Genomic DNA, 13,925 nt, shown 5'->3' on the forward strand with positions numbered 1-13,925 from the left:
CTATTGCCCATTCTTGAATAATCCAGGAGAACTTCCCTTTCTAAATTTCACCAACCACTTCCATCATTTTAACAAATGAGAAAATTGAGGCCCAGAGAAGTTAAGCAATTTAATAAAGTCAGATAGGCATTATGTGATGGAGTCGAGTTGAACCCACACGTGCTGACTCCAAATCCAGTGTTCTTTGTGTGAGTTGAGGCTTCTTTTGATGGACTCGATTGTAATGAGAGAGACTGAAAGGAATGTTTGTTTGTTTGTTTGTTTAGCTCTGAATGACACTATCATTCTGGAGCTTCCCCCCACATCCAAAGCATTTGTTATTGGCCTATTGTGAGGAAAATAAATCAATAAACCAAGCTACTTATGCTTACAGTCTCTAAACCACAATATAACCTACAGTGATTCAAACAAGAGAAGGACAGGAAGAGGGAGAAGTGGGGAACCATTAGTTGACCGAAATTCCTGCCACTTTATAGCAAGTATAATAGATTGTAGAAACGGAAATATGCCACTGCAATGGTAAATGACTGCTTCTCAAGAATATATCTGAATGGAAAATTGCTAATGAGATATGCTAGGTCTCCAACCAGCTCTCCAAATGCCAGATCTGACTGAGTTAGTGCCGCAGGTCCTGAAAGTTAGGGGCAACGCAAACATGAGTGATGGATTATGAGGCTCTAAAGAAAGCTGAGCAGATTACCTGGAGAGAAGAGCTTTAGAGCATCCCCTTTCACAACATGTATTAATGTCCTAACGAGAAATCTAATCCCAAGGTACAAGTCTAGTGACTATTTCCCAGGATGGGTAATCATAGAGGGAGTAAGGGAGTGAAATGCATTAGAATTTAACATCATTACAGAAATCAAATGCTGCTTGCTAAAAAAAAAAAAATCTGTTAACAGCTATGAGAAATGTTTTACTTCCAGTGTACATGAATTTATTGACAGCTTTTCTTTGAATGTTGGAGCTATATTCAATTTTACCTACAATGCATTATCATTAGAAAGAACTGAATTCTCCTTTCTATTCGGAAATGATTAGTTGCAAGCTGTAGAACTGAACAATAAGGGACTTGTACCAGTAATAGCTATACCCCAGACTCTGGAGGATAATAGTGAGCAAAGGTGTTGTCCTATCTCTTATATCCTCAGCAAGATTCACCTCTAGCCTTCAAGAATCAGGAATCCAAACTACTTCTGGGCTTCTATTTGTACTTCCAGAGTCTTATTTTGTGTGTCTGATATCCTGATAATATATTCCACTACTTGAATGGATTACAGCCCATAACTGAGGTCAATCACAATGTTAACATACCATCATTTAGGAAATCTCTCTACGTTGCAAAGATGTGATGAGAATAGATGCCACCTTAAATCAGGAGTCAGCAGTTCATGATGCTGGGGCTACTGAGGGCACTACAAAAAACTAATGGGGCTCTATTGGCTATAATTCCCTACCATATGTTCTTTTTCTCTTCTTCTTCCCTTCTCCTTTTATTTCCCTACTCCCTTACTCTTCAAATGTCTTTTCTCTTCCCTAAACAATATGGTTAACTTTGTATCTAACAGATACAAGTATTAGATACAAGTTTGTATCTAACAGACAAACATTCTCAGATGGAGAGTTCTGGCAAAATACAGTTGCCGTACTCCGTCCCTTCAGAGGTTTCAGAGCAGAATTCTCCCTTCTTTGCTGGTGTTGTTGTTGTTCAGTTATTTCAGTTAAGTCTGACTCTTCATGAGCCCATTTGGGGTTTTCTTAGCAAAGATACTGGAGTAGTTTGCTTCTCCAGCTCATTTTACAGTTGAGGAACTGAGGCAAATGGGGTTAAATGATTTCCCCAGGGTCACACAGCTAGTAAGTGTCTGAGGCCCTATTTGAACTTGGGTCTTCCTGACTCCAGGCTGGGCATTCAATTTACTGTGCCACCTAGCTGCCCCCTTTATCCAGTTCTCCTCCCTCCTCTCTCCATAAATTTACAGTCAGAAATTAAGATCTCTTCTCTGTGGCTTATCTCAGAATTAGATGAAGGCTCATCTCAGCACTAGGGTGGGGACTGAGCACAGCTTCACTCTGTTTTCCTAGCTAACAAGGATGAATGGGTCCATCCTTTATGGTTAATGCTGAATGCCTGATAATGCATCTCCGAGAGGTGCACTTAGCAAGCATAACCATCAATATGGCTATAATGTTTATTCAAACTACTCTATTTGCAAGGCCAAGTACATAGATGAAGGATGAAAACACAGAAAATAGGTCACTAAAATTAGCCTGGGCTGTTCCTGATGCAAAGTAATAATAATACAGTATGCTGTCTCAGTGCCTGTGCTCAATAGAGCGTCGTTACTTTCATGTGAAAGATTTATTGGGAGGCTTAGAAATTCTCACTCTCCTGTTGTAACTGAACTTTTACCAGAAGGAAGAATACTGATTGCAGAGAGAAGTCATACCAGGTTGACTTCCTTGGGTGGCCCTTCACCTTTCCTACTCAGCTGATTTTATGATAATCCCATTATCCTGATTGACATAGCAAAAGGGCATTATCTTATACAGACACACAAAAAGTGTGCCCAGTTCCCTTAATCACCTGAAATTCATGTCAAATAAGGGATGTGGGGATATTTGGTCTGGGGAAGAGAAGACTTAGAGGGGCATTATAATTGCCTTCCAATGTCTTAAAGGATATCATTTGGAAGAAGGAATGGCAACCTTTCAAATTTCAGTGGGCAGAACATGGGCAAATGGGTAAAAGTTAAGGAGAAGGTTTGTTTGTTTGTTTTAATTTAATGTCCTAGGCTATAATTTGAGGAACATGGAGATGGTTTCTGCTTCCAAAACTGTTCTCATCATCAGCCCATCACTGGCATTTTTGAGCTGTCTATATTTGAAGTGGTCTACCCAATGGGACAGTGAGCCCCACATCACTGGGAATATTCACATTGAGAATGTGTAACTACCTGTTAGGACTAGTATGTGATTAAAAGTTAGACTAGATCAGTGGTTCTCAAAGGTTTTTTTATCTCATCACCACTTAACACTCCTAAAAGTTATTGAAAACCCCAAAAAGCTTTCATAACTATTTCTATCAATATTTACTATATTAGAAATTCAAATGGTAAATTTAAAAATATTTATTAATTCATTTAAAAAACATATGTTAACTTTTTTTTTGAAAAATAACTAAATTTTATAAAACAAAAAAATTAGTGAAAAGAGTGTCATTGCTTTATATTTTGGGGGCAAATCTTTAATGTCTGGCTTAATAGAAGCAGCTACAATCTCATATCTGCTTCTACATTCAAATTATTGCAATAAGTTGCTTTGGTTGAAGTATGGTATGTGAAAAAAAATCCAGCCTAAGATATATACTTGAAAAAGTGAGGAGTGTCTAACAGGAAATATGTGTTGGTATTATAATCATGAAAATATGAATTATAGTTATGAAAATTTGACATTGCAGACCCCTTGAAAAGGTCTCAGGGGTCTGAGGAACGTGTTTTGAGAACCATTCAACTAGAAGACCGTGGGGGTTAATTCCTATTCTGTAATGATTCCCTTTTTCCTCGTATCTACTCATAGCACTTGGCTATACCTAACTCATGAATGTGTGTGTAGGTATGTTTGCATGTGCGAGTATATGCGTCTGACAGGGTGAATTCCCACAGTCTTCTTATGCTATTTCACAGGAGAACCAAAATGTACCCTTTCTGTGTCAGGGAGAGATTTAATAGAAGGGATGACTTTTCTCAGAAATAACCTGGTAGATGGCATACAAAATGTCGCTAGCAATTTTTAGTCCTTAAGTTAAGGAGAAGTGCTCAGAGAAAGCAAGACAGGAAAAGGCCACGTAGAAGCTCCCTGGGGGTTCAGTCGTGGCCACAGAAGAAGCACACCATCTGGTAGATGACTATTTTAACTAATTATTCTTGATAAATAAGAGATAAACTCAGGTGTTTCTATACTGTAGAAGTACAAGTGTTAACGGTGTCCTCTGAATGTTGGTACCTCAGGGTAAAAACTCCATCACTTCACCCTTATGGTGGATATGTATCTAGGTACAAAGGATGAGAGCATAAAGGCATTTCCTTTGCATTTAAATCCCTGCATAGAAGTTGTTACTTAAAGACTTGGCTTTGTGCTTAGGTGATTGTGATCTCACATACTCTTGCCAACTTTTGCAAAACATCACATATTGCTACAATTTGTACATCACATTCCATGTATCGATTATAAGAAAAAACTGAAATTCCCATCGCCAAATACATTCTGAGATACAGCCTCTGCTGACCTTTGATAGAATGCTCAGCATTGCCATCCAGAGCTCCACTGTCTTTAACATGCTCTTTAAAACTTTGAATTTTATTTTTATTGATTGGGGTTGACAGGCAGGTCTCTCCTCAGCAAAGGTTTACTCAGGTTTGTTGCATGTCCCAGGAAAGGGAGCCAAGAAGTGAATTAGCTCCATGTCTGCCTTCAAACTCTATTGCTTTGCAGTGACAGTAGGGTGGTATGTCAAACACCAATGACTCAAGTAAAATGGATTTAAATATTCACATCAACTCAACAAATACTTATTAAGCACTTCCTATGTGTGTGGCACTTTGTAATGTAATGTGGCCAAAAAAAAAAAAAAGAAATACGTTCTGCTCTCCTGAAGCGTTAGTTTTATTGAGTAATACAACAAGTATATAGAAAAGTAAACCTGTGTATATGCAAAGTGTATATTCAATATTTCAATGAGCATTTATGTTCCTACTATGTGGCTAGTACTGTACTAGATTCTGGGAGATATACAAATGAAATAGCCCTTACAGCAGCCCAGGAATTTATATTCTATTGGGTGAAAATACGTACTCAGAAAAATGAATACAAAATATATAGAAAGTAAATACAAAATAATTAAGGGATAGTAGGTAATGCAGTGGATAGAGCTCTGGGCTTGGAATCAGGACAATTCATCTTCATGAGTTCAAATCCAGCCTCAGATATGTAGTAGCTATGTGACTTTGGGAAAACAGAGTTATGCCTCAGTTCCTCATCTGTAGAATAAGCAGGAGAAGGAAATAGCAAACTATTCCACTATCTTTGCCAAGAAAATCCCAAATGGGATAACAAAGAGTCAGACACACCTGAAACAACTAAATAGCAATACTAATGACTCAAAAGTATCTGAAAAGGATTCGTATTGCAAAGAGCATCTAAGCTGAGCCTTGACAGAATGATACAAAGATGAAACTGTTTGAACTAACAAAACCAAACTGCTAAAATTAGATGTGCTGGGAAAAATCTTTGCAGTAAGTTTCTCTGATAAAGGTTACATTTCTCACACATATAGAGAATTGAGTCAAACTTGTAAGAATGTGTCATTCCTCGGTTGATAAATAGTCAAAGGATATGAGTAGTTAGTTTTCAAAGACAGAAATCAAAGCTTTCAACAGACATATGAAAAAATTCTCTAAATTACAAATAATTAGGGAAATTCAAATTCAAACCACTCTGAGGTACCACCTCACACTCATCAGATTGACTATCATGACAAAAGAAAATGACAAATGCTGGAGAGGATGTGGGAAAATAGATATACCATTCTAAAAAGCAATTTGGAACTATGCTCAAAAATCTATTCAACTGTACATGCCCTTTGACCCAATAATACCACTCATAGCACTCTACCCCAAAAACAAGATAAAACAAAGAGGAAAAGGGCCAGTGTCATGTACATGATTATTCCACATCTTGAGCCAATTCTTTTGAATAGTACTTCCCTTTCAATTATATGCTTTTGATTCTGTGTGTTGATTTTATACCCTACTATTTTGCTAAAGCTATTAATTTTCTCAGTTTCTTTGGCTTTTCTAAATAAATCATAACCTCATCAGCAAATGGGGATAGTTTTGCCTCTTCTTTGACTTTATTTATGTACTTCTTTATCTTGTCTCTTGGTTGTGCAGATCTTTAAAAGATAATATAGCAAACCATCTGTATCCCTCCCCAGATCCAATTGCCTTTTCTTTCACTTTAACCCATAGAAGTTAGTGGACAAGACATAATTCTGTTTCCCTCTTGGTTGAATACAAGCAAGATAAAGTTAGCTTAATGCAACATGATAAAAATACCCAGAAATGTGTCTTATGGTGATAAAAGTTTAGTATTATTTTGAATTTTTATTTAGACTTAATCATTAGCTTCCTGCCAATGAATGAAAAAGTGGTTGACTCTAAGCAACCTCACCTTTGGAAAAGTGCCTTTACTTATGCTTTTTTCCTACCCTCATGTACCTTCTTTTTTTCCCTCTCTTTCAGCACAAATCCTAATCTTCCTTCAGAAAGATTTCTCTACAGAAGTTTCAAGCTAGATATCACATGGTAGCATAATACAGACAGAATAGTCCTAAAGAGGCTCAGTAATTCACAGGAGTCCAGATATAAGAATGAAGGCAGCATGCTGTTGATATAAAAAATGACAAAGTGTAAGTAACAAGAAAGGTAACAAGAGATCCCAACACAAGGAAGGCCTCATAATTATCACAATGGCACTTATGATTGGACTATGACTCTGGATGAATATACTTCATTGTATAGGAACATCATACTGAAAAAGGAACATAATATTGAAAAGAAACTGAAGGACCAGTGCACATTAGGAAGTTACTTATCTAAGAAATTGAAGGAAGGGAGCAAGAGGGAAGAGGCAGGGGGAGGTCATGATCAAGACCAACTGTGTGAAAATCAATGGAAAGATAAATGGAAGTGATACTGTTGTGGAGGTGCCCTTCAGACCTTCTGGACAGAAGGAAGACATAGGTAACAAGTTTGGGAAATACATGAAAAACCTGGCACAGAGCTATAAACCAACAGTAAGTAGGAGTCAAGCTTCTCAGACATCTGCTGAAACATCTCCTCTGCCAGAATCAAAACAGCTAGTAAATTTTTGGTGGGCCTTAACGATAAGTCCATCTTTTAAATCATAAAGAATGCAACAAAGAAAAAAGCTGTTCTGAACCAGATTTTAGCCAATAAGGAGGAACTATCTGCTTACGTAAAGATGATGAGAACTTGTGGAGAAAATAACAAAGTTCCTCTAGAATAAAATGCAAACTCCTCCCTGCCTCTTTCATAACATTACAATCTGGCTTTGGCCTATCTTTCCAGATTTATCTTTTGCCATTCTCCTTCATTCACTCTGCATTCCAGCCCTACCAGCCTCTTTATTGTTCCCTATACACAACATCTCCTCTCAAAGAATTTGTAAAGTGCTTAAAAAGTGTCACAGTTCTGTGCCAAAGTATGTGCTCTTCTCACCAAATGCTTATTCCTTTCTCCTCCCCTCCACTCAGTTTGCATAGTTTTTCTCTCATGCCTGGAATGCTCTATCAACTCACCTCAAGATTTTGGACTCCCTAGTTCTTTTCCAGTCCATCTCAAATGCCACCTCCTACAAGATGATTTTGTTGATTCCTCAGGCTTAGTGTTTCTCTAACCCCCAAATTGCTTTCTATTTACATATAAGTTCTAGTTTGTTTCTACTATGTAAAAGTATTAACTTGTCTCTACACATGGCAGGATAGTACAGTGGAAAGAGCACTAATTTGGAATCAGAGGACTACATTTGAATCCTGGCTATGCCGCTTAACTAACTACCTTTGTAACCTTGGGGAAATCACTTCCTTTCAGAGGACTTTGGGTCCTCATTCACAAAAGTGGGGAGCTGGACTAGATGCCAATAAACAAGTATTTATGAAGTGCTTTTTCTGGGCCAGGTACTGTGCTAAATCTGGGGATAAAAGGCAAAAGCCCAGGCACTGGCCTTAAGGAGCCCACATTCTACAACATGCAAATAACCATGCTCATACATGAAGGATTCAGTACCAAGAGAAGGGGATATCAGAGAGAAAGCTCTTCCAATTTTAGCAGTATGCAAAGAGGGATCTGAGTTGAGCCTTGGAGGCCAGAGAAGCCAAATGGTATAGGTAAGGAGAGTATTCCAGATATTTGAAGACCCCATATGAGTCTACTTTGTTCCAACATAGTAGAATAGAAACTTTTTGAGGGCAAGGGCTATTTCATTTTTGTCTATGTATTTAGTGCCTAACAGAGAGTCTGACACATGATAATGTCTTACTAAATGTTGCTTGAATTGAATTTAGAATTTATAATAGAACAGAGAAAACCCAGGACTCAGATTATGACATAAACCCCAGATTTAGAGAAAACTGATTTCAAAGAGTTCAAATTAAGGATAGGCAGGAGTAAAATTCTACAGAAGTGGTCAACCTAAGAAGGATGGACAATTCTCAACAACAAAATCCTGAAAATATAAACAGAAACAATACTAATAAGGAGGAAAAGAAGAATCTGCTTAAAGCAACTGATGCAGATACTCAAAAAAACTCATCAACCTACTTGGAGTTCTAAAAGCTATGAGCCCCAGATTGAAGCAAGGGCAGGTAATAGAAGGTGAATACAAACATGGTTCACCAGCAATAATCAGTAAACATTTAGTAAGTGCCTACTGTGTGCCAGGTATTATACTAAGTGCTGGGGATACAAATAGGAAGGAAAAAAGACAGTCTTTACCCTTAAGGAACTAACAATATAATTGGGGAAAGACATAATTTAAAAGAAAGCTGAAAATGGAGGGTGGTGCTAGAGAATGTCCATGTGTGGGCATGATTTTCATGGAGTCAAAAACAAGCAGAGGTGCTCATGGGAAATGGAAATTCTGAGCCTCTATAAAGGGAGGATTTTATTTTTTAAATTCATTAATTAATTTATTTTTAGTTTTCAACATTAATTTCCATAAGATTTTGAGATCTAAATTTTCTCCTCCTCCCTTCCTTTGCCCCTCCCCAAGACAGCATACAATCTGATATAAGCTCTACATATACATAAATATTAAACATATTTTCACATTAGTCATGTTGTAAAAAAAGAATTAGAACCAATGGGAAGAACCATAAGAAAGAAGAAACAAAACAAAACAAAAAAAGAGAGAGAAAGCAAATAGTATGTTCCCATCTGCATTCAGACTCCTAAGTTCTTTCTCTGGATGTGGATAGCATTTTTCATCATGAGTCTTTTGGAGTTATCTTACATCCTTGCATTGATGAAAAGAGCTAAGTGTATCAAAGTTAGTTATTGCACAATGTGGCAGTTACTGTGTACAACATTCTTCTGGTTCTGCTCAGTGCACTGAGCATTAATTCATTTAAGTCTTTCCAGGTTTTTCTGAAGTCCACCTGCTCATCATTTCTTATAGCACAACAGTATTCCATTACTTTCACATACCACAACTTGTTCAACCATTCCCCAATTAATGGGCATCCCCTCAATTTCCAATTCTTTGTCACCACAAAAAGAGCTGCTATAAATATTTCTGAACATGTGGGTGTAAAGGAAGAATTTTAGGAGTTTTTGCTATGGCCCTAGAGTCAAAGACGAGAGGCAACTGAAGTTGCAGGGGAAGTGTTGAGGACCAGAGCTGAAGCTACATCCATGACGATGAGATTTCTGTTGATGAGCTTGGGTAGGGGGCATATAATGTTCCTGAAGTCAAGACCAAGCACAGCAATGTCCTGTAAGAAAAGTTTCATAAATGCTAAGTTAAGGCCCCTGGTAAGGAAGTTGAAAGGCAACAAAAAGGCTAGGATTTGCTTTTTAAACAATTATCAGGAAAAAGAAGACAGAAATGGTACTTTGTCTCTTAAAGCCCTTCATAACTTGGCTTCCTCCACCCTTTCCAGTTTTCTTATAGTTTACTCCATTCCTCCAAAAAGCACAAATATATTCTGTGATGCCATAAACATCTCGTTTTCTTGCTATTGCTCACACACAGCAGTACAATGTCCAGCACTGGGCTTTTTCATTGGCTATGCCCCACGCCTAGAACGCTTTCCCTCCTCCTCTCTATCTCCTATCTTTCCTGGCTTCCTTCAAATCCCGGCCAAATAACCCCTTTTACAAGATGCCTTTCTGGATCCCCCTTAATGTTAGTGCCGATCTGTTGATAAACTTCAATTGGCTCTTTATGTATCTTGTTTGTACATAATTAAACAATACCACGTATTGTCTTCCCCTTCTTCTGTGCACTCCTGAGGGCAGAGGTCATCTTCAGTCTTTCTTTGTGTTCCCAGTTCTTAATTCAGTGTCTTACATATAATCAGCACTTAAATGTTTGTTTCCTTGAAGCACTACTCAAGGTAGATAGTGGAATGATAATGGAGAGCAGAGAGGAATTATATCTCTCCGATTCTTAAGTTATTTCTATTTTCTTTGCCAAAGAAAATGATCTTTGGACTGAAAACAACAAAACATAACAGATAATAGACAGCTGAAACCCAGGATAAGTAAAAAGATAATAAGAGATTCCTTAGCTGCCCTTAATGAGTTCATGGTCACCAGGCCAAATGAACTATAACCCCGGGTACTAAAAGAAACAAGAGATTTGATGGCTGAGCCAGTGTCAGTGATATCTGAAAGAAGATGGAAAACAAGAGAGGTACTAAAGAACTTGAGAAGATCAAATATTCCAATGGGGGGGAGGGGGAAGCAGGCAAATAAAGTTTACAAACTACTGAACTTAACTGCCATTCTTGGAAAAATTCTAGAACATATTATTGAATTGATCACTTGGGAATGTATAGAAAAGGAAGGCGTGATCATTAAGAGCCATAATCATGTTCTCAAGAGCAGATTTCCTCAAAATCAGATGAATCTTATTATCTTTCTTGACAGGATTACTTAATTGGTGGATTGGGGATTGCTATAGACGCAGTTCATCTAGATTTCAGCAAATCACTTATCAAAGTCTTATATGTTTTACTTGAAGAAAAATATAGATATATGGACCAGATCTTGGTATAATTAGTTGAACTGAAAATGAGCTAGATGGCTAGACCCAAAGACTAATCATTTGGACCCAACAACTAGCCAAGTTGATATCTGTTTGGAAGGAGTTAGAATCCCCTAGCAATCTGTTCTTGGCCCTGTAATACTTGACATTGTTGTAAATTACTTGGATGAAGCCATAGATTTGTCAAGAAACCAGTCAATAAGTATTTATTAAGTACTTACTCTGCTAGGAACTGTGCTGGCTTTGTTTCTCTTTGTCTCGGATTTGTTGTTATTGTTCACCTCTTCAGTTGTGTCCAACTCTTTGTGACTCCATGGACCATAGCATCTTCTACTATCTCTCAAAATCTGTCCAACTGAACAACAACAGGTATAGATCAACATTTCACACTGTATACTGATAAAAGGACAAAATGGGTATATAATTTGATCATAAAGAGTGTTTTAAACAGATCAGAGAAGAATAGAATATTTTACCTGTCAGATTCATGGATAACAGAAAATTTATGACCAAAAAAAAAAGGAAAAGAAAAGGAAAGGAAAAAAGAGCATTACAGGCTATAAAACGAATGATTTTAGGGGCAGCTAGGTAGCACAATGGATAGAGTACCAGCCCTGGAGTCAGGAGGACCTGAATTCAAATCCGACCTCAGACACATGACACTTGCTAGCTGTGTGACCCTTAGGCAAGTCACTTAATTCTATTACTTAGCACAAAAAAAAGAATGATTTTGATTATAAAAAATTTGCACAAACAAAACTATTGCAGCCAAGATTAGAAGGGAATCAGGAAACTGGGCAAAAATATACAGCAAGTTTCTCTGATAAATGCTTTACTTCTCAAATATGTAGAGACAAGTCAAATTTATAAGAATGAGTCATTCTTCAATTGATAAATGGCCAAAAGATATGAACAGTTTTCAGATGAAGAAATCAAAGCTATCTATATTCATATAAAATGTTCTAAATCACTATTGATTAGAAAAATATAAATCAAACTAAATTCTGAGGTACCACTTCACACTTATTAGATTGGCCAATATGACAGAAAAGGAAAATGACAAATATTGGAGGTGATATGGGGAAATTGAGACACTGGTGAGCTGTTGGTAGAGTTATGAACTGATCCAAGCATTCTAGAGAGCAATTTGGAACTATGCCCAAAGGGTTATAAAACTGCACATACCCTTTGGCCCAGCAATATTGCTACAAGATCTGTACCTCAAAGAGAAATGAAAAGGATCTATATATATATATAAATATTTATGGCAGCTCTTTTTGTGGTGACAGACAATTGGAAATTGAGAGGATACTCATCAACTGGGGAATGGCTGAACAAGTTATGGTATATGATTGTGATGGAATACTACTGTGCTATATGAAATGATGAGCAGCATGCTTTCAGAAAAACCTGGAAAGACTTACATGAACTGATGTAAAGTGAGAACAAAGTCAGAAGAACATTATACACAGTAACTACAATATTACGTTGATCAATTTTGAAAAATTCAGCTACTCTCAGCGGTACAATGATGTAAGACAATTTCAAAGAATGTAGGGTGAAAACTATTGTCTACCTCCAGAGAAAGAACTGATGGCATATGGATGCAAATTGAAGCGTGCCTTTTTTTACTTTATAATTCTCAGTCTGTTTTATTTTGCAAGATGGCTAACATGGAAAAGTTTTATGACTGCAAAAGCAATTCATATAGAATTGCTTTCCTTCTCATGAAAGGAAAGAGAATTTGAAACTCAAAATTTTGAAAAAAAATCTTAACAATTATTGTTTGCATATAATTGAAAAAATTAAATGAAAAAATTAATGAGATCTTAGACTTTATTAAGAGAGCCATAGTGTCTAGGGTATGGGAGGTACTTCTATATTCCTCTTCTACTCTGCCCTGGAAAGTTTATCTTTGTACTATGCACTTAGCTATGAGAGATATAATTTAGGAATTGAAAAGAAGAAGAATGTACTAATAAGTTTGACTGTGATGGTGAATGGCCTTATGATAATGCCACATGGTTTAAGTAACTAGAGATGTTTAACCTAAAGAAGAAAAAACTTAGAAGGCACATAATATAATTGGTTTGTGAAAAAGGAATTGAATTTGTTCTGCCCCACTGGGCAGAATTAGGAGCAAAGTTGGAAATTGCAAACAAATGATATGGGGTTGAGAGGAGGGAGGAGGAGCAGAAAATTCTTAACAATATGACCCCTCCAAAAGTGAAACAAATTCCCTCCTGAAATTCTCTCTCACTTTAGAAGCAAAAGCTGAATGAATGACAACTTGTTGGGGATCTTAGGAACGTCACAAAGTCATGGGATCAGAACTAGAGCTAGAAGAGACCTTGGAAGTTATTCACTCATTTTACAGTTGAGGAAACTATAATGTATTCTTAGGGCAAGAAAACCTGTGAGGTTCCCTCCAACTCTTAGATTCTATGATTTAGGAGCTAGGTAACTCTCACCTGTCTTGGGAGCTCTTCCTTCACCATAGTCTCAAACTTAATTCTACACTACTGTATACTATTTATTTGTTAATTTTTCTTCGTGAGAATTGCTAATATCCCTCCCCACCTCCTGTCTAGTCTCTGAGTTTCTTAAAGCCAAACCATATCTTATGATTCTTCTGTCACTTTACAGGTTTTTAGGCAGTTAAGCTTATAACAAGCATTCAGTAAATACCTGTTCTTTGCATGTCATCAAGTGTTCCTCATGGCTAGATTTTCCCTACAAGCCTTGTGTATGCTAAACATAGTGCCAAGATGACCAAAGTGACTCTGATTCTATAAGAGTCTTTCAATTCTTTGCCATTTCTTCACTCTTCAGTCAATATTCAGGACATTTTATCTCTCTGGTTTTTTTTTTTAATACTCACTTGAATTCTCCCAACAGCATATTTGGGAAGGATCTCCCCAGTGTGGAGATCAGTTTTGGGCAAGCATTGTTCACACTGCATAAGGTCTCACAAGGGAAAGATGGATATTCTGCCTGGATGGAGAAGGAAATAATCATATCTTTCCTTTTATTCTGAGCATTACTCCCATTTCCCTCCCTTTAAATCACCGTGT

This window comes from Phascolarctos cinereus, unplaced genomic scaffold, assembly GCF_003287225.1.
Source record: "Phascolarctos cinereus isolate Bilbo 61053 unplaced genomic scaffold, phaCin_HiC Scaffold_3;HRSCAF=262, whole genome shotgun sequence".
Lineage (NCBI taxonomy): Eukaryota > Metazoa > Chordata > Mammalia > Diprotodontia > Phascolarctidae > Phascolarctos > Phascolarctos cinereus.